We start from the raw sequence: 24,458 nt of genomic DNA on the forward strand, positions 1-24,458 counted from the left end.
TTCTAGTGCTACTGGTTTTGTTTCTATCCCTTCAACATGTGGATTTTGCTATCGTTTTTTTTTTTTTAAATTTTATTTTGTCGATATACATTGTGGCTGATTATTGCTCCCCATCACCAAAACCTCCCTCCCTCCTCCGTCCCCCACCAACAATGTCCTTTCTGTTTGCTTTTCATATCAACTTCAAGTAATTGTGGTTGTTATATCTTCTCCTCCCCTGTTTGTGTGTGTGTGTGTGTGTGTGTGTGTGTGTGTGTGTGTGTGTGTGAATTTATATATTAATTTTTAGCTCCCACCAATAAGTGAGAACATGTGGTATTTCTCTTTCTGTGCCTGACTTGTTTCACTTAATATAATTCTCTCAAGGTCCATCCATGTTATTGCAAATGGCAGTATTTCATTCGTTTTTATAGCTGAGTAGTATTCCATTGTGTAGATGTACCACATTTTCCGTATCCACTCGTCTGATGATGGACATTTGGGCTGGTTCCAATTCTTGGCTATTGTAAAGAGTGCTGCGATGAACATTGGGGAACAGGTATACCTTCGACTTGATGATTTCCATTCCTCTGGGTATATTCCCAACAGTGGGAAAGCTGGGTCGTATGGTAGATCTATCTGCAATTGTTTGAGGAACCTCCATACCATTTTCCATAGAGGCTGCACCATTTTGCAGTCCCACCAACAATGTATGAGAGTTCCTTTTTCTCTGCAACCTCGCCAGCATTTATCGTTCAGGGTCTTTTGGATTTTAGCCATCCTAACTGGGGTTAGATAATATCTCAGTGTGGTTTTGATTTGCATTTCCCGGATGCTGAGTGATGTTGAATATTTTTTCATATGTCTGTTGGCCATTTGTATATCTTACTTAGAGAAATGCCTACTTAGCTCTTTTGCCCATTTTTTAATTGGGTTCTTGTTTTCTTCTTGTAAGTTGTTTGAGTTCCTTATATATTCTGGATATTAATCCTTTGTCAGATGTATATTTTGCAAATATTTTCTCCCACTCTGTTGGTTGTCTTTTAACTCTGTTAACTGTTTCTTTTGCTGTGCAGAAGCTTTTTAGTTTGATATAATCCCATTTGTTTAATTTTCCTTTGGTTGCCCGTGCTTTTGGGGTCATATTCATGAAGTCTGTGTCCAGTCCTATTTCCTGAAGTGTTTCTCCTATGTTTTCTTTAAGAAGTTTTATTGTTTCAGGGTGTATATTTAAATCCTTAATCCATTTTGAGTTGATTTTAGTATATGGTGAGAGGTATGGATCTAGTTTCATTCTCCTGCATATGGATATCCAGTTATCCCAGCACCATTTGCTGAAGAGGCAGTCCCTTCCCCAGTGAATAGGCTTGGTGCCTTTGTCAAAGATCAGATGGCAGTAAGTGTGTGGGTTGATTTCTGGATTCTCTATTCTATTCCATTGATCAATGAGTCTGTTTTTATGCCAGTACCATACTATTTTGGTTATTATAGCTTTGTAGTATAGCTTAAAGTCAGGTAGTGTTATGCCTCCAGCTTTATTTTTTTTGCTCAGCATTGCTTTGGCTATGCGTGGTCTTTTATTGTTCCATATAAATGTCTGGAAAGTTCTTTCCATTTCTGAGAAAAATGTCTTTGGAATTTTGATGGGGATTGCATTGAATTTGTATATCACTTTGGGTAGTATGGACATTTTCACTATGTTGATTCTTCCAATCCAAGAGCATGGGATATCTTTCCATCTTGTTGTATCCTCTCTAATTTCTCTCAGCAGTGCTTTGTAGTTCTCATTATAGAGATTTTTCACCTCCTTGGTTAACTCAATTCCTAAGTATTTTATTTTTTTGGTGGCTATTGTAAATGGGCAGGCTTTCTTGATTTCTCCTTCTGCATGTTCACTATTGGAGAAAAGAAATGCTACTGATTTTTGTGTGTTGATTTTGTATCCTGCTACTGTGCTGAAATCATTTATCAATTCCAGCAGTTTTTTTGTAGGGGTTTTAGGCTGTTCGATATATAGGATCATGTCATCTGCAAACAGGGACAGTTTGACTTCATCTTTTCCAATCTGGATGCCCTTTATTTCCTTCTCTTCTCTGATTGCTCTGGCTAGTACTTCCAACACTATGTTAAATAGGAGTGGTGAGAGTGGGCATCCTTGTCTAGTGCCTGTTCTTAAAGGAAAAGCTTTCAGCTTTTCCCCATTCAGGATGATATTGGCAGTGGGTTTGGCATATATGGCTTTAATTATGTAGAGATACTTTCCCTCTATACCTAACTTATAGAGGGTCTTTGTCATGAATGAGTGCTGAACTTTATCAAATGCTTTTTCGGCATCTATACAGATGATCATATGGTCCTTGTGTTTGACTTTATTAATATGGTGTATCACATTTATTGATTTGCGTATGTTGAACCAACCTTGCATCCCTGGGATGAATCCCACTTGATCGTGGTGAATAATTTTACGTATATGTGGCTGTATTCTGTTTGCTAGTATTTTAGTGAGGATTTTTACGTCTATATTCATCAAAGATATCGGTCTGTAGTTTTCTTTTTTAGTTATATCTTTACCTGGTTTTGGTATCAGGATGATTTTTGCTTCATAGAATGAGTTTGAGAGATTTGCGCCTGTTTCAATCTTTTGGAATAGTTTGTAAAGAATCGGTGTCAATTCCTCTTTGAATGTTTGGTAAAATTCTGCTGTGAATCCATCTGGTCCTGGGCTTTTCTTTGTTGGGAGCCTTCTGATAACAGCTTCAATCTCCTTTATTGTTATTGGTCTGTTCAAATTTTCTACATCTTCATGGTTCAGTTTTGGGAGCTTGTGTGTGTCCAGAAATTTATCCATTTCCTCCAGATTTTCAAATTTGTTGGCGTATAGTTGTTTATAGTAGTCTCGAATGATTCCTTGTATTTCAGATGAATCAGTTGTAATATTCCCTTTTTCATTTCTAATTTTTGTTATTTGAGTCTTCTCTCTTCTTTTTTTTGTTAGCCATGCTAATGGTTTGTCAATTTTATTTATCTTTTCAAAAAACCAACTTTTTGATTCATTGATCTTTTAAATTGTTTTTTGGTTTTCAATTTCATTCAGTTCTGCTCTGATCTTAATTATTTCTTTCCATCTGCTAACTTTAGGTTTGGATTGTTCATGTTTTTCTAGTTCTTTAAGGTGAAGTGTTAGATTGTTCACTTGCCATCTTTCCATTCTTCTGAAGTGAGCATTTAATGCAATAAATTTCCCCCTTAATACTGCTTTTGCAGTATCCCACAGGTTTTGGTATGATGTATTATTGTTTTCATTAGTTTCAATAAATTTTTTGATTTCCTGCTTGATTTCTTTTTGGACCCATATGTCATTAAGTAGAATGGTGTTTAATTTCCATGTGTTTGTATAGTTTCCAGAGTTTCGTTTGTTATTAATTTCTAATTTTAATCCATTGTGGTCTGAGAAGATACATGGGATAATTCCAATGTTTTTGAATTTATTGAGACTTGATTTGTGACCTAATAAGTTATCTATCCTGGATAATTATCCATGTGCTCATGAGAAGAATGAATATTCTGACGTTGTTGGATGGAATGTTCTGTAGATATCTGCCAATTCTAATTGGTCTAGAGTCTTGTTTAGATCTTGTGTTTCTCTACTGATTCTTTGCCTAGATGATCTGTCTAATATTGACAGTGGGGTGTTCAGGTCCCCTGCTATTATGGTATTAGTGTCTATTTCCTTCTTTAGGTCTAATAGAGTTTGTTTTATAAATCTGGCTGCTCCAACATTGGGTGCGTACATATTTATGATTGTTATGTCTTCTTGATGCATCAGTCCTTTTATCATTAAGTAGTGTCCTTCATTGTCTCTTTTTATGGTTTTTAGTTTAAAGTCTATTTTGTCAGATATAAGAATAGCTACTCCAGCTCGTTTTTCTTTTCTGTTTGCATGGTAAATCTTTTTCCATCCTTTCACTCTTAGTCTGTGTGAATCTTTATGGGTGAGGTGTGTCTCTTGAAGGCAGCATATTGTTGGGTCCTCCTTTTTGATCCAGTCAGCCAGTCTGTGTCTTTTGATTGGGGAATTTAAGCCTTTTACATTAAGAGTTGTTATTGAAAGGTGTTGATTTATTCCTAGCATTTTATTGGTTGTTTGGTTGTCTGAGGTGTCTTTTGTTCCTTGCTTTCTGATTTACTGTTTGGTTTCTGTGTTTGTTGGTTCCTTAGGTTGTAGATAGCATTTTTGTTAGCTTGTTTTCTCTTCATGAATGCCATTTTTATTATACTAGTGGGTATTGATTTTTCTTTTGTTTTTATGGCAGTGGAAGTTATTTTTCAGGAACCAAACCCAGTACTCCCTTGAGGAGTTCTTGTAAGGGTGGTCGTGTGGTAGTGAACTCCCGCAGTTTTTGTTTGTCTGAGAAATATACTATTTGCCCTTCATTTCGGAAGGATAGCCTTGCAGGGTAGAGTATTCTTGGCTGGCAATCTTTGTCTTTTAGTATTTTGGAAATATCATCCCATTCCTTTCTAGCTTTTAGGGTTTGTGATGAAAAGTCTGATGTTAGCCTGATTGGGGCTCCCTTATAGGTGATTTGACGCTTCTCTCTTGCAGCTTTTAAGATTCTCTCTTTGTCTCTGAGTTTTGCCAATTTGACTATGACATGTCTTGGAGAAGACCTTTTTGGGTTGAATACGTTTGGAGATCGTTGAGCTTCCTGGATCTGAAGACCTGTGACGTTTCCTATACCTGGGAACTTTTCCGCCACTATTTTTTTGAATATGTTTTCAATGGAATCTCCATTTTCCTCCCCTTCTGGAATACCCATGACTCGGATATTTGAGTGCTTAAGGTTGTCTGGTATCTCTCTCTGATTTTCTTCAATGTCCTTGATTCTTTTCTCTTTCTTTTTGTCTGCTTGTGTTATTTCAAACAGCCCATCTTCAAGTTCAGAGGTTCTCTCTTCAACTTCGACAAGCCTGCTGGTTAAACTCTCCGTTGTGTTTTTTATTTCGCTGAATAACTTCTTCAGTTCAGCAAGTTCTGCTACATTTTTTTTCAGGACATTGATTTCCTTGTGTATTTCCTCTTTCAGATCCTGTATACTTTTCCTCATTTCATCATGATGTCTAGCTGAGTTTTCTTGTATCTCATTCAGTTTCCTTAGAATTATCACTCGAAATTCCTTGTCAGTTATTTCAAGGGCTTCTTGTTCTATAGGATGTAGAGTTTGAGATTTATTAACTTTTGGTGGTGTACTTTCTTGATTTTTTGTATTTCTGGTATCTTTTTTTTGATGTTTATTCATTGTGGCAGGGTGTTTCACAGTCCACCAGTTTGAGACTAATGACTAACTAAGATGTTGCTGTGGTTGCCAAATTCGTATGGCTACCTCCGTGACTGCTCAGTTGTCCTCTAGTGCCTTGTGTGTTTTGGTTGCCTCAGGTCTTGGGCCTCTCCGGGGAGCCACCTTTCTGGTCAGCTTGGACTCTGCTGGGCTGGTGGATCACGTACCACACGGTGTGTGATCTCCGTTGAGCTTTCCATTCCTGTGCAGGACTTCTCCCTGTTCCGTGTGCTCTGGCCCAGGCTGTTGGATCGTGCAGTGGCGACCCCACAGGGTGTGTGGTTTCTGTCAAGTCTCTGCCTCCCTGGCCACACGTCTCCCCACTCTGTGTGCAGTGTGCTGGGCTGGGACGTGTCTTCTGCAACCCTCGTCTATCAGCTGGGCCTTCAAGACCCTGCTCGGCACCGTCTTGCCCAGGAAGTCTACCAGGTTTCTGGTAGGCACAGATGACCGGTCGCTCTGGGTGCCTTTGTAGCACTGTGTAGATAATTCTCGGGACTTGTTCACCTTTGTATCCCCCCAGCATGGACTGAATCTATCTCCCACCTGCAGCCAGCTCTCCGGCAGGTTCAAGCGGACCTGGGAACTCTCCTACCCCACTATTCCCAACCAGAAATTGGTTAGGCTTTTTACCAAATTGGTGGCTGCAGAGATGGCATCTGCATCCCAGTAACAGGAAGTTTACCAGGGGCCGGAGTCCAGGGTGTGGTGGAGTGACAGTCGGCCCCGCCCATACTTCCTTGCCCTCCCGACACTGGCCTGGGACGCCCCACCCCACCAGCCCCTCCAGAGAACCACGGAGGGAGTGGGAGGGGAGGCTGTCCCGCAGGCTCCGGAAAACCCCACGCTGGGGCAAGGAAGTGGGAAGGCTCAGTGAGTGGCCGAGCCCGGCAGAGCTGCCAGCACCTGGGAAAATGGAGGCAGCCCCGGGGTGGTGAGTGAACCGGTGATGCAGGCGGAAGCTGGGTGGGCGTCAGTCCCCCAAGCAGGGCTGGGCCAGGGGTCACTCACAGGGCTGTGCCAGGTCGGGCGCTCACTCTCTGCCTCTGGTTTGTCACCTTCCCCATTCTCGGCTGCTGCCACCTCAGGCTGTTCAGTCGGTCCCATGGCGCAGCTCAGGTGCTCCCAGGAATCTTCTTTTATGCTGGCCTGAAAGCTCGAATCCTGAATAGGGCCTCTGGCCGCCTTCAGCGTGGTCCCCGGCCTCCGGGATCCTGTCCGCATCCACAGAAGCCCTGGCGCCGTGTTCCCTGTTTAGAGACTCGCTTTTGCAGCTAAGAAACAGTTCTTTTCCTGCTCCACACTTCAGAGCTGTTGCCTTCTTGCTATCGTTTTGCTCCTGCTGTTCCCCATGCCTGAAACAATCTTCCACTCACTTGGTACTGCCAGATATCCTCACTTTTCTGGTTGCCACTTAAATGGCATTTATTGTGGTAACTTACTCTGACAGCCCATTCTGTACTTGTTACCCAGCCACTCACAGTCATGTCATTTGTGTAAGTGTGTGTGTGGGTGCACACTCTATTTATTTCTCTCTGAAATGAGCTCCTTTACCTGTAAATTTGTCTGTTATTTGTCAGACCCTTATTAGGATGTTAGTTCTCTGAGAGCAGGACCTTTGCCTCTTTCTTATTTACTGTTGTTGTACCAGCATCATGAATAATTACTGGCATATAGTAGATTTCAATAAATGTTTAAATAATGAACATATGAGAGAATACATGAACAAATGGCTGTGTCACCTTGTGAATAAACTCCCAGAACACAAGCTCCAGCTATTTTTGTTTTCTGCATTATATCCTAATATAGTTTTCCATTTCTGCTCTTGCACCTAATCTCAGCCTTTTCTGTAATGGACAGCAACTTGCTCATCAAACATTCCCCCACTATTTCCCTTCTGTCTCTGACTAGGGTCCTGGCGTTATAGTGCTTCACCTGTCCCGTGTCCTTACAGTTTTTCAAGTGCATCTTACCTTTCTCTTTGAGCATTTATTCTTGCTGTTCTCTCTTCCTGAACTACCTTGATCTCCCAGTAGCCACTCCATCCTTTCCACTGCACAAGTCCCACAGAACCTGCTGTACTCAGCACAGATAACCTATTCTCTGGGAAACTGCCTCTGATCTTCAAAAATGGTGATGCCTTCCAGTTCTCCTTTAGTTCCTATTCCATATAGTATTATAGCATTTATTCCACAATGGAATTATGTTTTTCTGGCTTTCCTCTTGGAAATTGTTAACCCAGGGAAGAAAGGAAATAAACTTTTGCCTCTATTTGAATCCCAGCTGGAGTACAAAGTTGAAGTATGAAATGGCCACTCAGTGACCAGGCATGAACAAAGAAGAGAGTGAAGAAATGTATAAGAAAAATTAATTGAATTGTAAAGAAACACATCTGTAAATATTTGATCCAGGTTTTTCTGTTTAGTTACACACGTATGGTGACCAGTTTTCCTGGTTTGCTTGGGACAAGAGGTTAGGAATGAGGGACTGCCAGTACTAAAACTGAGAAAGCCCTGGGCAAATGGGAATGATTTTATTGCCCTATACAAACCCAGTTTTTTTAGATTGACAGTAACAACATGGAGAGATTGATGTAGTGAGTTTTTTAGGTTAGGTCGCATCTCATGTGAAGGTTAGTAGACAGGAGCCCAAAATTGCACAGTAGACCAAGACCAAAGTCCAGATGCAGGGGAAGGACCCAAGATCACAGTGGCATTTCCTCCAATAAGTCAAACTTTTGGGGTGGTGTAGTGGATACAGAAGAAGCCAACTGGGAAACAGGCAGGCCTGGGCCTCACTCTGACTCTCTCAGGATCTCCATGACACTGGGCAAATCACATAACCTCTCAGCTTCCTGTCTGTAAAGAACATTTTCCAGTGCCCAATGCAGGGCCATTATGGAAACTAATTCAGCACCTGATATATAATAATTGCTCAATAAAACACTGTTCTCTTTACCAGGCCACGAACAAGCTTGTCTCCAGACTCTGGAGAAGGGTTATTCCAACTTGCAGCATTAAGTAGTTTTTATATTTTCCAACTACAAATTAGCGAGAAGTCTGGTCTGATGAACCATCAGTTTTATATATAATAAATATATTATGTGTAATGTGTGTGTCCTAACTCTAGTTTTGTGACTTTCAATAGTTCCTTTGTCACAGTAGTAAGCCTGATATGGTGAGGATACAGAGAGATCCACAATTTCTCAAAAATAGCACAAAAAACACCAATGTCCACATAAAACACGTCATACCCTTTTGACCAAGCAATTCTATTTCTAGGAATTTATCCAAAGGAAATAACTAGAGAATGCAAGTGCAGTGATGTTCATCTCAGCACTGTTTATAACAGTGAAAAATCAGAAACATCTGAAATGTTAAACAATAGAGATTTGGCTAAGTTAATTACATTTTAGACATTCAATTGAATACCATGCAGACATCAAAAAATTGTGTTCCCTAAAAGTATTTAATGACTTGGAAATATGTTCAAGGCATATTGCTAAATGAAGAAAGCAGATAACAAAACAATATGCTTAGTATGTTTCCAATTTTGTTAAATAAAAATTATGTAGGAAACAATAATACCATTAAATAATACCAGAAGTAGTACCATTAATGGTTGAGAACAGAGACTGTCGAGTCAGAACTCCTGGGTTTAAACGAATCATCAATTTTTAAAATTTCAGCTCCACAACTTTCTTGCTACATGATTTCGAAAGTTTCTTTACCTTTTTTGTCTCCATTTCCTCATTGGTGAAGTGGGGACAACATTTGTATTCAGCTCAGAGAGTTTTTGTGAAGATGAAAAGCATTTTCATATATTAAGTATTAGAAAATTATCTGGCTCTGAGTAAATGTTATAGCAATAATAGCTATTATTTTTATTTATTAAATTAATCCATAAGTTAAATTAAAAAAACATATACAAGCATAAAACAAATCCTCTCTATGCAAATTCATTCAGTTGTTAATTGCCTGAGCTGGGATTTGAACCTAAACTTGTCTGAGTCCAGAATTTGAGCACCATTAAGTAATTCAGGGAAGAAATGTTAGTTATTTCTTTTTAATTATTTCACTTTTGTAGAATAAGGAACAACTTTAACTTTCTTCTTTGTAACTCTCTGGATTTTCTAAAATTTTAACAATGAACACGTGCTGCTTTTATAACCACAAAATATTTATACACTTTGTTTTAATTTGTTTAAATGAAGCAAAACTTCTCACACTCAGCTTCTGCCTTTAGAGGTTCAATGGTCAAAAACTATTTCTGCACCATGACTAGGAGAAGATGTGAGCTTCGTGGGAGATGCCTCAAAAAGTACAGGATGTCAAATTCATTGTCACAGAAAACAGGTCATCTGCACCCTACAGTGCTTGGCACAGAGTTCCACAATCAGCATGAGTTCTAGAATCAGACAGAACTGAGTTCAACTCCCCAAGTTATCAACTACAGGCCCTTGGACAAATTACTTAACTGCTCAGCATTTCAGTTTTCTCCTCTAGAAAACAGGATAGTAATAGTGGCTCATGACATCCCAAGGAGTTAGAGCTCTATGTGAAGAAGGCATCATTATTCCAGGCAAACAGTAGATGCTCAACTGTTAGTAACATTAAGAAGATTATGGAATTTTGAATGGTCTCTTAAAGCTACTGAATTGCCATATACTAACATGAAGTTGGGGAGTTCTAATTCCTAAACACTAACTTTAAATGGAGGTAATAAAATGCAAAACCACCAACTACTGGTTGTGGGGACCAGCAACATAAAGTTCTCTGTAACTTATTTCTGTACTGGAGACAAATTTTGCCATTGCTTTTGAGTGTGCATTCCCCCTTTAAAGTAAAACTAACACACCAAATGCAACAGCTTTTTAAAAAATGTTACCAATACACCAAGGATTGAACCCTGCTTGCCTGTAGCTGATTTGGAAATGGGCTTGAATGCATTCCTTACATCCAGATTGAGTTACTCTTACTTCTTTTACTCTGCAATACTGCCAGCATTTTTTAAAAAGTCTTTTTATTACTAGGACTTGCTCTGGGTCCAGAACATGGCAATAGGAATTAACTCTGGCAATTTGCATCCCAGTCTGCTCACTAGCCCCTAAACCTCGACAAGCGTTCTGAATTTCAGCCAGAATTGATTGGAAAATTGGCCTTATAATTCACAAGCGTTGAGATTTGAGATCAGTTAACACCAGACTCCTGGAAACATTGGCTGCCCCCTTGGGCCAATGCATGGTGAGGTTATTCTCCTTGAAAACAGAGCTGAAAGTCATTCCTTTATTCCTCGCTCTTAGTTATTACAGACTTTGCATCCTACTGAGAACTGCTCTGACAGTGGGAGTACACACTGTCTCATGCAGGATTTAAACAGAAGGAGAAACCTGTTTATACAGAGGAAATCTTGGGACCCATGTTGTCAATTTACAGATGGTAAAATTGAGCCACAGAGAGGTGCAGGATTTGTTGGCTGCTGAATCTTGTCTCCCCCAAATCCATACATTGAAGCCCAACTCCCAATGTGGTGTGGTATTTGGAGATGGGGACTTTGGAGGTAATTAGGTTTAGATGAGGTTTTGAAGGTGGACCTTCAAAATGGAATTAACATCCTTATGAGAAGAGGAAGAGACCAGAGGTCTCTCTCCATCCTGAGAGGATACAGCAAGAGGACTGGATGTGTAAATTAGGAAGTTGGGCCCTTACCAGTCACTGCATCTGCTGGCATTTTAGTCTTGGACTTTCCAGTCTATGAAGACTTTCCAGAACTGTAAGAAATAAATGTTGTTTAAACCACCCAATCTATTGTATTACATTATAGCTGCCCAAGGTGACTAAGACACTGAGATTACACCAGCAGTTATGGCAGACTGTACAGTCATCCCTTGATATCTGTGGGAGATTGGTTCTAGAAACTTTGTGAGTACCCAAATTCATGGATACTCAAGTCCCTTAGAGAAAATGCATAGTATTTGAATGTAACCTATGCACATCCTCTAGTATGTTTCAAGTTATCACTAATTTACTTACAATACATAATACAATGTAGATATTATGTAAACAGTTGTTATAGTACATTGTTTTTTAATCTGTGTTATTTTTTATTATTGTATTATTATTTTTTCAGATATTTTTGATCTATGAAATCTGTGGATGCACAGGGCTGACAGTAATTTAAATCTCCTGAGTCTCAGGCTACATTTGTTTTTTTGCTCTACTTTGCCATATCTCATTTATGAAAGTTTTTGAAATCACTTTAGATGGTGGGTCGTCAATAGATTAACTAACCATATCATCTCCTAAATATGGCCCAGATCTCAGCACCATAGAACACATCCAACTAACTGATGGGACAACAATGTGCCTTTATCATCGTTCAAATTGTGGCTTCCCTCAGAGTACTTTTTGGCTCTCACTGAGCCCCACTGCCATGTAGAACAAGCACAAATGCCCCTTCGAAGTTGCAAGCCCACTTTGGAATGTTGTTCTCTGTTCCAGTTGGATTGCCTTCTGAACATGGAACTATTTAAAAGTCAGAATACTGCTTTCCTGGAAGTGGGAGACACATATGAGAAGAGTCATGCTGGCAATATTTTCTGTTAAGACTAAGTTAGCCTTACTCTGCACCCATTTTAGACATGGTGGCTGTCTAGTCTGAGAAAGGCATCTATCTGGAATTGTGGATTGACACTCTATGAACGAGGCAGCAGGAGCTTCATCCAAATTGGAATTCTGACATACACTGGGAGTCCTTTTAATTACATGATCAATAACATTTTAAAGAAAGCTTAGAAGGTCACCAACATCACTTGGGAGGTGTAAAATATGATGGAAGGAAAACCTGACAGATCTGTCAAGAGTCTAATGGATAGCCACTAGATTTTATCTTCGTCACATTTAAGAGCACTTGACATCTGTGCCAGGACAGTGCAAAGGCAGTTATACGAACCATCCAGCTGCTTCCCAGAACCCACAAGTTCACTGAAGATCATCTGTAAAGAATACACACAAGGCAGCCAGTGAAGGGACTCACCAACGCAACTCATAAAAGCCTACAAACAAACAGATTCCACGTCAGCAAGCCAAATCCCAAATGTTGCTGACAGCTGGGTAAATTTGACCTTCCAAGTGTTTGTTCTTCTTTGTCACCCATTTTAAAAACAAGAGACAGAACCCAAGATTACAGAGAGCAAAGCTCGGTGTATTTGGAGACTTCTGTGTCATATCATACCAGCATAGTCCTGTATGTAATATATGGTAGGGCTCCCATATACACAGCTTGTATGTTGTTATGGGAATGGAAGGGGTGAAGGTTTCTATATGTTCACCCATTTTCAGAAAGTTGAAACAGAGCAAATACATAGGCAAACCTAAGACAAACACTCTTCTGTCCTGTTAAGTTTGTCCTGTTAAGTTCTCTTTTCCCTGCTAAGGCAGACTTACAGGGCTAAGCCTCAATATATATTTAGTTGAGGTGAGTAGAGTAAGCATTTGTAAAAAGTGGCACATCATAGGTATAGTGTATAAGAATCAGCACAGAAAGATGAATCATATAGCAATCAAACACAAGGAAAGCTCATGGAAAAGAAAATAGGCAACCATAAAACTGCATAATAAGGCACAGCGATGTAGAGCCCGGGCTTTGGAAACAGATCTAAATTTGAATCCTGTTTCCGCGATTATTCAGTATACAGACTCAAGCAAATCACTTTACTTTTGCATCTGTAAAGTGAGGCTACTATGTAATTCCTACTGCACAGGACTGCTAAAAGAACAAAATGGGATAAAACACACGAACAACTTAGTACTTGCATATAAGTAGCATCCTACAGTAATAGTTATTAAGGTTGAATTAGATCACCTGGGTCTCGTTCAAGCTCTACCACCTGCTGACCCGAGCAAGTTATAGAATTAACTTAGCCTCAATTACACATGTAAATTGAGATAATAATACTAAATGCCCCATAGGATCGTTACAAAGATTAAGTAAGTTAATATTTATGAAACACTTAGAAAAGTGTCTGATACATAGTAAAGACTCAATGTTAACTATTATTATTGTTGATGTGATTATTTTTGATAGAAGTAAGCACAAGATGCTGTAAGACAACAGAAAGCCACCTAACTAAAGCTGCAATGGGTGGGCAGAAAAAGTTTCCTAGAAGACAAGGGTGAAAGTGAGCAGGTATCAGGTGGATGGGGGGAAAGGAACTAGGGGGCAGCAAGGGAAATAGTGGGATTTAGAAACAGCATGTTTTGGGTTTCCTTTATGTTCAGTCTTCAGAGGAGACCTTGCCTCTCGCATCTCTTGCTTTTTGCTCATTGCAGTTCATGGGTCCTGCAATTGGTTTGAAGGCAAATTCCAAGCTAGCAAAGGAGTGGGAGGAGGTAAGAGGAGAATGCAGTACCCCTTTTTGAAAAAGGGCTGCAACCATTTAGCCGATTATTTAACATTGTGGAATGCAGTAAGGTTAGGGACTGGCTTACCTTTCAATGTAACTACAGCCCCAGTGAGCAATCTCTAAGCTTGCCTGAAGTCCTTTGCACCAGTGAATGCATATGCATTAGGGTCTGGGTAAAGATTTAGAGGATAAGCTGGTTAATAAAATTAATTTGATACATCTGCTATAATTCAGTAGAGCACGGGAGTGCCCTTCAGAGCCCAAAACTGATGGGAGAGAAACAAATCCTTGTACCAGCTATTAAAGAAGGATTAGTTAGCCTCCTGAAGGAGTAAGCCCATGACTTTCATTCCTCTCTAGCTGTGTGCACAATGGATGAATTGATAAATGGCTATGCTATAAAACAATTTACCAGAAACTTGGACTGTGGTCTTTCTTTCTTTCTTTTCTTTTCTTTACATTTTTCTTTTTGACCACTTCACACTCATTCCACAGTCATTTTGATCCCTTTGTCTTATCTCTAAAGCAGGAGGGTACACATAGAAGACAGAGGTACTGTGCACTCACCAAGGGTATCACCCTTTGTGAGATGGTGTGGGTAGAGGAGACCACCTCCACCCTTCTCTAGGTAGGCTGAGTAGAGATCCTGGAGGAAACTGTGGCTGATGACTTACATTAAAATATGATCTGGCCCAGTACTTAAGCTGTTGGTGGGAGTTGAGAAGTAAGTCAGCCAAAAGAATCTAATATTTACTGCAGTTCATTAAGACTTTGATGTCCCCACACTATGCAGTTGAAACATGACTTTGCAGGACCGAATGTCTAATTTTTTGAAGGTGGTTCAAAACAGCAGTAAATCATATTTTGCTGGGAGAAATAAAAGTTTCTTCCATTCCTGTCCATTTTTTGTTGCCAAATTAGGGATACCTCCTGGTCCAAGAATAGGAAAAATAATTAGGGAGCATTTTAAGAAGATGAGACAAATTCTTTTCAAGACATTCTCAGTGATATGATTTTTAATATCTCTTTCATATGATTTTTTTAAGGTGTCAAATTGGAACAATGGAGAGCTTTTCCAATCTGGGAGAAAGAATCTGGGACTAAATGCTGATTACTTTATGTGTGTCTGTGGTCAGCATAACCATCAACATATTCTGTGTCTCTGAGTAGGACATTGAGACGAGTTTTCTCAAAAGGAATAAGGTAAAAAAGAAAGTATACATTTTCTATTTACGTAAAAGGATCAAGGGCAAGGTTGTTTTGACTTTCAGGGGTCATACAAAGTGTCCAGTGCAGTGCCTAATAGAAATCGTGTAAAAAACAGACAAATGTAAAACCAAGTGGGGGATTTGCTTGAAGTTCATTTTCACCAAAATAGTACTGATATTGCATCTTATATTAATTCATGTTTCTTTTATTATTATTTATTACTTATTTTTATTATACATACATGTGGGGAGAGAAGGCAAGGCCTGGGCTAATGGCCCAGTTCTGGTAGATACCAGGCAAGTCCCTTCACCTGAATGTGCCTCAGTGTCCTTAACTGTAAAATGGGAATAATGATGCTTATGTTACACCTTATAGAGTGGATTCAATGAGAATGGTATTGCAAGGATTCTATGAGAATTCAATGATATCTCAAGGATTCAATGAAAATCTTTTGACAGCAACCGGCATGGAAACTTGCACCTCATATTTTCAGTAATTGTCTATCCCCTTCTCTTTGTGCTTGAACAAAGATCCTGTCTCACATGCAGCATGTGATCAGTAACCATGAGCTTTGCACTGAGCAGAGCTCCATGATTCCAACTTGGCTGACAGAAGTTTCTACGTGGGTTGCAGCTGCATACTTGTTTGCAATGTAAACAGATGCTGAGAAAGCCAAGAGGCAGTGTGATGGCAGAGAAACTCCTCTCTGCTCTGGCCACAACAGGCGTTCTCCATGCCACGACAGACTAAATGCATGTGGACTCCAAACAGGTCAAGGGAGAAAGGACACAGAAATGTGAGGGAAGAAAATAGGGGCGATGGAAGTATTAAAAGAGAGGGTGCAAATAAATGTGCTTTTGAAACACTCTTCTAATTCTTTGGAAAGAAAAGACAGCAGCACTGAGCTAATGCCCCCAAAATAGATCTGAGCAAACATTTGCCAATGATCTGGAAAAGAAAAATGTTTCCTGACACTTCTCTTTAAGTAAGAGTGGAACTTGGGACTCTGGGAAGGGAGGGTGGCACTGAGGCCAGGCAAGGTCCTGTGCACTCTTCATAAGGTTCTCTTGGGTACCACTGCCAAAGTTCAGACCTAGCTTGGGACAAGAAAACCTCTGAATGCTGTGGTTTGGATTTGGCTTGTGGCTTAATTTTCATATGTGAGGTCTTCTCATTCCCAAGAAACCAGGCCTTGCTTAATCGAAGTCAGACAGAAAGGCCACACACGTTTGCAAGAATGCATGCCCTCTTGCCTTTCCTGAAGATTTCCAGGAGACTCTAAAGAGGAAGGGATGAGAGAGGTGGAAATGGAAGTCAAAGGGGATCAGGCCTCCTTTCTTTAGATCTAGCCCAACATTTTACAGACAGTATTCTGGGGCATGGTAATTGATATTAAAAAAAAAAAAATGATGTTAGGATAAATACTTTGGGAAATGGGTTTAACAAAGTGAAAGAGGTCTCTTTTGCCTGCAGGGCACACTGATAGGCTGAATGTGTATTATGCTGACTCGGTCCTGCTATAAGTTGGTCCATCAGCATCATTTGACACCGTGGTCCACTCCTTCCTTGAAACACTTTCTCCTCTTTGCACCCAAGTTGCCACCATCTCTTGGTTTCCTTTTCCTTCGTTGACCTCTCTTTCTCACATTCATCACTGGCTTTCTCTTCCTCTTCCACACCTGGGGAGACTCAGTCCCTCCTCTACTCTAGGAACACTCCCTGGGTGTTCTCCTTGGCTTTATGGTTCTTAAATACTGTGCATATGCTGATGACTCCAACTTTTTTTCCCTTTTCCTGCGACCTCACCAAGTATCTCCAGGTTCATACTTTCAGTCACATAAACGACATATAAATGTAAATATGCAAATATACTTTATACATGAATGTCTAATAGACATTTCAGATGTAGTATGTCTAACACTGAACTTCTGATCTCCACTTCCTGCCTCCACATCCCCCACCACTCATGGTTTCTACATGGTTTTCCATGGGCCATGAATGGTGCTGTGGTTTTCCCTATTACTCAGGCCAAAAACATAGGAGTCATTCTTGATTCCTCATTCCCTAACACTCTACGTCCAATTCAACCCCACCTCTTAACTGCATTACCTTCAAAGTATGTCTTGAATCTGACTGTTTTTACCATTAAATGCTTTTCTAAGCCATCATCATCCTTCCCATAGACTATGGTGATTGCCTTCTGACCAGTCTCCCTGGACACATTCACTCTGCAGAATCAATTAACAGTACTGCATGATTTTAGAAAAACCAGAAATCAGGTCATGCTACTCCCCTCTTCAAAAACCTCTTGAAATTTCTCATCTTACTAAAAATAAACTATGAACTTTCCCCTATATCCGAAAAAGTCCCAGACGAATATAGTCTGGCCCCTGCTTACCTTTCTGACCCCAATTATTACCGCAATCCTCCTTACTCACTTCCTTAAAAACACACCAATTTTTGTGTGACTCTAACAGGCCAAGGGCAGCCACAGGGCCTTTACACTAGCTACAGCACTGGCCAGTACTGCTCTGCCTCAGATCTCCAATTGGCTTTTTGCCAGCATTTCATTGAATGAATAAGTACTTTTCCCTCCCCGAGTCATAGTTTTACCCTTCTTTAAGATAAGCTCTAAAGAAATTTGCTGTGTTTTTTTTGTATAAAGGAGATGCTACATGGACAAATGTGGAGAGGACCAGGATTTGCAGACTGCAAAATTGTCAGCACATGGAAAGGCATTTTGGTCCCATACAATATTAGTATTGTTTCATATTATCAATAACCAAATCAAACTCTAAGACATTTTAGAAATTTAGCACTATAATTCACCACAGCTTTTTCCATTTCAGTATGGAATATCTTAGCCATTTCCAAGGGAAGACATAATTTATTGTAAATCTGTCTCTATTTCTATGTTCACTGTGAAAATGTTCCATTCTTTGGTTAGAGGTCTGACCTAAAGTTGAATCATTTATTTGAGCAAGATAATATTTTAGGGACTTTTCCAGGCAGTTCATGAGTAAACAGATTTTCTCATGGCAACCTTCTGATGCGAGTATCATTATCCTAATTTTATAGATGAAGAAACTGAGGCTTGGCGAGTGATACTGATTTCCCCAAGATACAGAGCTAACAAGTGACATAGCTGATCTTTGAATTCAGTTTTTTTACATGGACGGCCATGAAACATTATGTTCACTTCAGTTATAAACTTTTAAAAATATTGGCAAAGACAATTCACCACCAGTAAGGACATTTGAGTATGTGTGGTATGGTTAAAGGCCCCATGGAATTAATATTAAGAAGAGAGAAATTTTAGATTCCATTGTTTTTTGGTCCAAATTTCAGAAAATCTTTATAAGGAAGAATATATGACATTATGGATACATTTGTAATTTTTTTCAATATATTTTTTATTGAAGCATAATTGATTATACATATTTTGGGGTACAAAGTTGACTAACAATAGTTGTGTACAATGTACAATGGTCAAATCAGGATAGTTAGTGTATTCATCATTACAATACATAATCTTTATTTGTGCCAATTAATATTTAAAAGATTAAACTATATACTATAAGAGCATTTCTAAAGGAAGCAAATTTCCATGGAGAGCTGTCTTAAATTAGGATGGTTTGCCTCATGAGACAGCGGTTTCCGCATCCCTGGAGGTATATAATCAGAAACCAGACAATCCCTGGTTAGAGATGTTATAGAGCAGAGAGCCTTTCTGAATTTCACAGGCTGGACCAGTTATTCCTATATGAGCTCAACTAAATGTCCTGTAGGGTTCTTTCCACCTTAAGACATGCCTGTTCAGTTAATAGTGATTCCTCTGACTCTTAGCTTGGTTTTCTCCGAAGGCAGAGTCTGAGATAGTGACTTGATGTCAGGAACTTCAGTTGAGAGGTGATCCCAGGAAACAGAAATGAGAGTGGGGAGGGAGAGACAGGGAAGTAGAAAAAGTCAACCAATTGTGGGCTGCTGAGCTGATGATTATTGTGGTCCTGCTCACACCCTTGGAGGAACCATGAAAACTGAGCCTCACCCATTGCATCCTGGAAGGCTGGGGCATATACTTATCAGCTTTCACCCAATTAGTCAAGGCTCTGCCTGCACAGGAGCTGAAAAGGTTTCTGTAGTTCCAGAGAAGGCCCTGAAGAAGAAATGTGAAGAGACATTGTAGGGTATCCTTGAAGGTGCATTTTAATTGCATTTTGCATTTTGAGTGCATTGTGAACTGTTCATCACAGCTGCACCATGCTAGTAGATTGGCTGGGGGGTATACAATGTGGGGCACCAAAAGCATTTGCTATACCTAGTCTTAAGTTTGGTTTGGCTTATAGGCTGGGGTCTGGAGGAATTAGCAGGAGACCCATGACAAATGCTTTTCCACTCTGGTCTTCCTATGAGTACAGGATTAGCCATGATTCCTGTGTTCGGCTAACAAAAATTTGCCATGTGTCAGATGGAAGATGACACACTGTTATTTTTGCCAGCATTTCATTGGCCCAAGCAAGTCATAAGATTCAACCCCAGTCATTGCAACCATGAAGGATGCTCTGACCCAGAAGAATGGCGAGGTCAAGGAGGGAGGAACAATTGTGAGAAATAACACAATCTATACCAGTCACAAACGGGTGTCAGTGGCTGTGACATGTGAGCTCACCAGCCTCTTGCACATACAAGTTGCATAATGGTATGGTCAAAATAGTTGGGTCTCTCAATCAATGGTCCAAATCTACAGAGATACATTAGGCTTCAATGTGTCTAAACGGACTCTTAGAATTCTAGCATTAAGAATCACAAAAGGAACCCGTGTTCTTACAGCCAAGTGATCTTCAACAAAGGCACCAATAACATACATTGGAGAAAGGACAGTCTCTTCAGCAAATGTCCCTGGGAAAACTGGATATCCATGTGTAGAAGAATGAAACTAGACCCAAATATCGTGCCTTATACCAAAATCACCTCAAAATGGATTAAATATAAGATCCGAAACCATAAAATTCCTAGAAAAAAAGTAAGGGAAACACTTCAGGATGTGGGACTAGGCAAAGACTTTATGAATAAGACCTCAAAAGCATAAGCAACAAAAGAAAAAAACAAACAAATAGAATTATATTAAAGTAAAAAGCTTCAGCACAGCAAAGGAAACAATCAACAGAATGAAAAAACAATCTAAAGAATGGGAGAAAATATTTACAAACTATGTATCTGACAAGGGATTAATATCCAGAATATACACAAGGAACTCAAACAACTTAAAGGTAAAAAAAAAAAATCCCAAATAATTCAATTAAAAAATGGACAAAGGAATTGAATAGACATTTCTCAAATGAAGACATACAAATGGCCAGCAGACACATGAAAAAATGTTCAACATCATTAAGCATCAGGGAAATGCAAATCAAAAACACACTGAGATTTCAGGTCAGCCCAGTTAGACTGGCTCCTATCAAAAAGACAGACACTAAATGCTGACTAGGATGCAGAGAAAGGTTAACCCTTATGCACTGTTGGTGGGACTATAAATTAGTGTAGCCGTTATGGAAAACAGTATGGAGTTTTCTCAAACAGCTACTAATAGAACTATCATACGATCCAGCAATTCACTACTTGGTATAAACCCAAAGGAATGGAAATCATCATGTCAAAAGGATACCTGCAATTCCCATGTTTGTAGCAGCTTTATTTACAATAGCCAAGATATGGAATCAACCTAAATGTCCATTGACAGATGACTGGATAAGGAAACTGTGGTCTGTATACACCATGGAATACTACTCTGCCATAAAAAAGAATGAAATTCTGCCATTCACAGCAACATGGATGAGTTTGGAGAAAATTATGTTAAGTGAAATGAGCCAGGCACAGAAAGAGAAATACTGCATGACCTCACTCATATGCAGGAGTTAAAAAAAAAAAAAAGAGAGAGAAAGAACAATTACAATAATGTGTTGAACTTGCAGAAGGAGAAAACAGAACTGTGGTCACTAGAGGTGGGAAAGGGGGAGTGGGAAGGGGCTTAGGGAGAAATTTGTTAATGGACACAAGGAGTGATTACTTTTATTAGTCCATTTCTGCTCCTTATAACAAAATATCTATAACTGGGTAATTTATAAAGAAAATTAAATTTATTGCTTACAGTTTTGGAGGCTGGGAAGTTCAAAGTCCAGGGAACACATCTGGTGAAGGCCTTGTTGGTGGTGACAGTGACACAGGGGTCTCACATGGCAGAATGGTGGAGCAGAGAGAGAGCTAACCTTCTCAGTTGGCTCCTTTTAAAGCCATCAGAACCACACTCATGACTACCACTAATCTATCAATATATTACTCAGTGAATGGATCAATCCATTCACTAGATGTAGTTCTCATAATCCAATCACCTCTTCAAGGCCCCACCTTTCAATTACAATAAAAGGATTCCCTAGCCTCCTGACAGTCAGAGTGGGGATCAAGCTTCCAATACATAAAACTTGGGGGACACAATTCAATCCTTATCATTACGTTTTGCAATAATGAACATGCTAATTATCCTGGTTTCATCATCACACATTGTATACAGGAATTGATATTCTACCTTATCCCACAAATATGTATAATCAATTATTTTTCAATTAAAAAAAAAGAATCAGCAAGAAAGTATAATCTGATTACTATTTTTAATAGGGAAAATTGAGGCTTAGAAAAGGGTTTTCCCAAAACCAGACAATGACAGACCTGATAATAGAACAAAGATCTCTAAAATCTTTGCCCAAGGCTTAATCCACAGCTTTCTTAATTCTGAAATCCTGCTCCAGGTACCCCACCAGCTGTGTCATTGCTCCAAGTCCTTTGGGATCTATATACTAATAATACTACTGAATTGAAAAAGGTGAGGGTGATTATATCAGAATCAGACACACAAAGTCTTCATTTTTCTACTCTAAATCTTAGGTTTGAACAAGCCTTTATTTTGGCTGGGGCTAGAGAAACCTCATTCTGCCTGTGCCTGAGGTTCTGCTTGGGACTTGTGGAGCAGTGATTCAGAGAAAAAAGCACCTTCCAAGCCCACAAAGTTTCCTTTTTTTTTCTATTTTGCCCCACACAGCAGTAATTTTTGGACTGTTGTGAGATGCCAAGATGAGGAGTGCTGGAGACACAGAAGCTCTCTTTTTGGCCATGGATCAGGGAAGGCATCTTTGGGGTTTTCTCTGACCTTTTATCGCCACAAAGTTTCAGTCCTTCAGACAAAAACGGGTAGGTTGCCTATATTTGAAAAGCTCTGTTGTTATCCTTTTGTCCCTTCTAACCGTAAGGGACACCCCAGGTTAGTTGTCATCTGTGCCAGGAAGACTTCCCTGATTCTTGGTTTCCCAGAACAGAGGTCATTGATGATTCATCTCGGCTTACCTTGCATTTTGTCCAGCTTCTATTCTATCACTTGCCATATTGTATTAAGCTTTTTTTTTGCACAGCTACCTCTCTCACCAGATTATGCCTGGGAGGCATTGCTGGGACTCTATTTTATTTACCATTATATCCTGAGAATTCAGTACAATGCCTGCCATATGGAAGACATTCAGTAAATACTTGTTTGATTAATGATGGAAATTATTCTACTGATTCTTTTATTTTAGTTGACAGCTCATGATAACTTCATATATTGAGATACAAATAATAGTCATTTATTAAATATCCTTTAATAATGCATGAATGAATAAAAGAGATGTGACAATCACCGAGTATCTTCTATGGGCCAGCCTCTATTCTACACACACCATCTCAACACGCAGAAGCAAACACAGATTTACACACATGCATGTTCACAGGATGAATGTTTATTAGAGAAAAAAATAGAAAATGCAGGTAAGGAAATGTTGTGGTGTGAATGTTTGTGTCCCCTCAAATTCATATATTGAGACTTAACCCCTTATATGCTGGTGTAAAAAGTGCGGTCTTTAGGTGGTGATTAGTTGAATGGAGTGCAATTATTCCCCTTATAAAGGAGGCCTGAGAGAGCTTGTTCACCCCTCTCACCATACGAGGACACAGAGAAGTCACCATCTATGAGGAATGGGCCCTCACCAGACACCAAATCTGCTGGCACCTTGGTCTTGGACCTCCCAGCCTCAAGAACTGTGAACAATAAATTTAGGCTATTTATAAGTTACCCAGTTGAAGGTATTTTGAGATAGAAGCCCAAATGGACCAAGGTAGAAAACTTAAATTTTTAAAAACTATTCATTGTATTACAACTCAAAGATAAAATTTATTTCTAAAATATTTTGTTAGAAATCATTCCTTTGAAATATATGTATTTTTCTTTTGACTGTGATCATATAATTGTTGAGTTATATCTTTTAATTTTAATTAGTAATAGCTCTTTTTTATTTTTCTTTTAAGTATGCTGATGACAGGTTTTTTTTAGCAATAGAAAATGTTTAAATTTATATACTTATATCTATCACTCTTTTTCTTTATGATTTCTACCATTGGTGTAATGCAGAAAAATGTCTTGAAAGCCAAGATTGTAAAAAAAAAAAAAAAAAAAGCCAATCTCTATTTTCTAGAGTTTAGCTTGTTTTAATGTTTTTTTTCCTCCTTTTGTATCCTTTCTTCCTCTTTCCTTTTTCTTTCAGTCAAATCTTAAATCCAAATGGAATTAATTTTATCTTATGAAATAGGGCAAGAGTCTAACTTTATTTTATTTTATATTTTCTAAGAGTTGATCAAATTGAGTTGTATATAATAGGAACAATTCACTAATAGCTTGTGGTAGTTTCAGATGTTTTGATAACTTGAATTATCTAAGTTAACAATAATATAATGTGTGAAAATATTTTATCTCCTTGGTTAATAGTTAGATGTCATATATTTTCTTTTCTTATGACAATGGCTATAAAGTGTTAATTGCAGTGGTGATAATAGGTATTTGTATGTTCTTTAAAATTTTTAAGTGAAATGATTTTATTAATGTCGCAGTACTGAATGTGTTATTGATTGTTAGTGTAAATTAGGCAACTTTAATGTTTAATAAATGTCCCATTCTACTAAGTTTTTCTTCTAAATCAGACAAAAGATAAACATGAGAGAACATACAAAGTCAACAGAGGTATAATGACAGAAATGTGGCAAAGCTTAAATAAATCTTTTTTAAAGTAAAAGTACTACCAAATTGTGTTTCATAAAGAAGACGGTTTATTAATATACTGACCACATGAATTACATATAAACAAAAGGGACCCAAAAATAAATTTTGAAGAAAAGCTTTTCTTTACAACTCAAAAAGCAATTAAGCAAATGAATAAGAAACAGGACAAATAAGCCATTTATTATTTCTTTATTATTAAATGACCCACTCACCACCTGTAAGGGACTGCTTAAGTTCCTAGGCCTGGCATTTAAGAAACTTCCCAAAACATTTCTACTCATTGCTCTCTAGACACAATGTGAAAAAATAAAATAAAATAAACACAATGTGAGACTTCTTTTCCCAATTCTTCCACTTGGAATGTCCCTCAAATTCCCTTGGTTCTCTACTT

Source organism: Cynocephalus volans, chromosome 17 (assembly GCF_027409185.1).
Source record: "Cynocephalus volans isolate mCynVol1 chromosome 17, mCynVol1.pri, whole genome shotgun sequence".
NCBI lineage: Eukaryota > Metazoa > Chordata > Mammalia > Dermoptera > Cynocephalidae > Cynocephalus > Cynocephalus volans.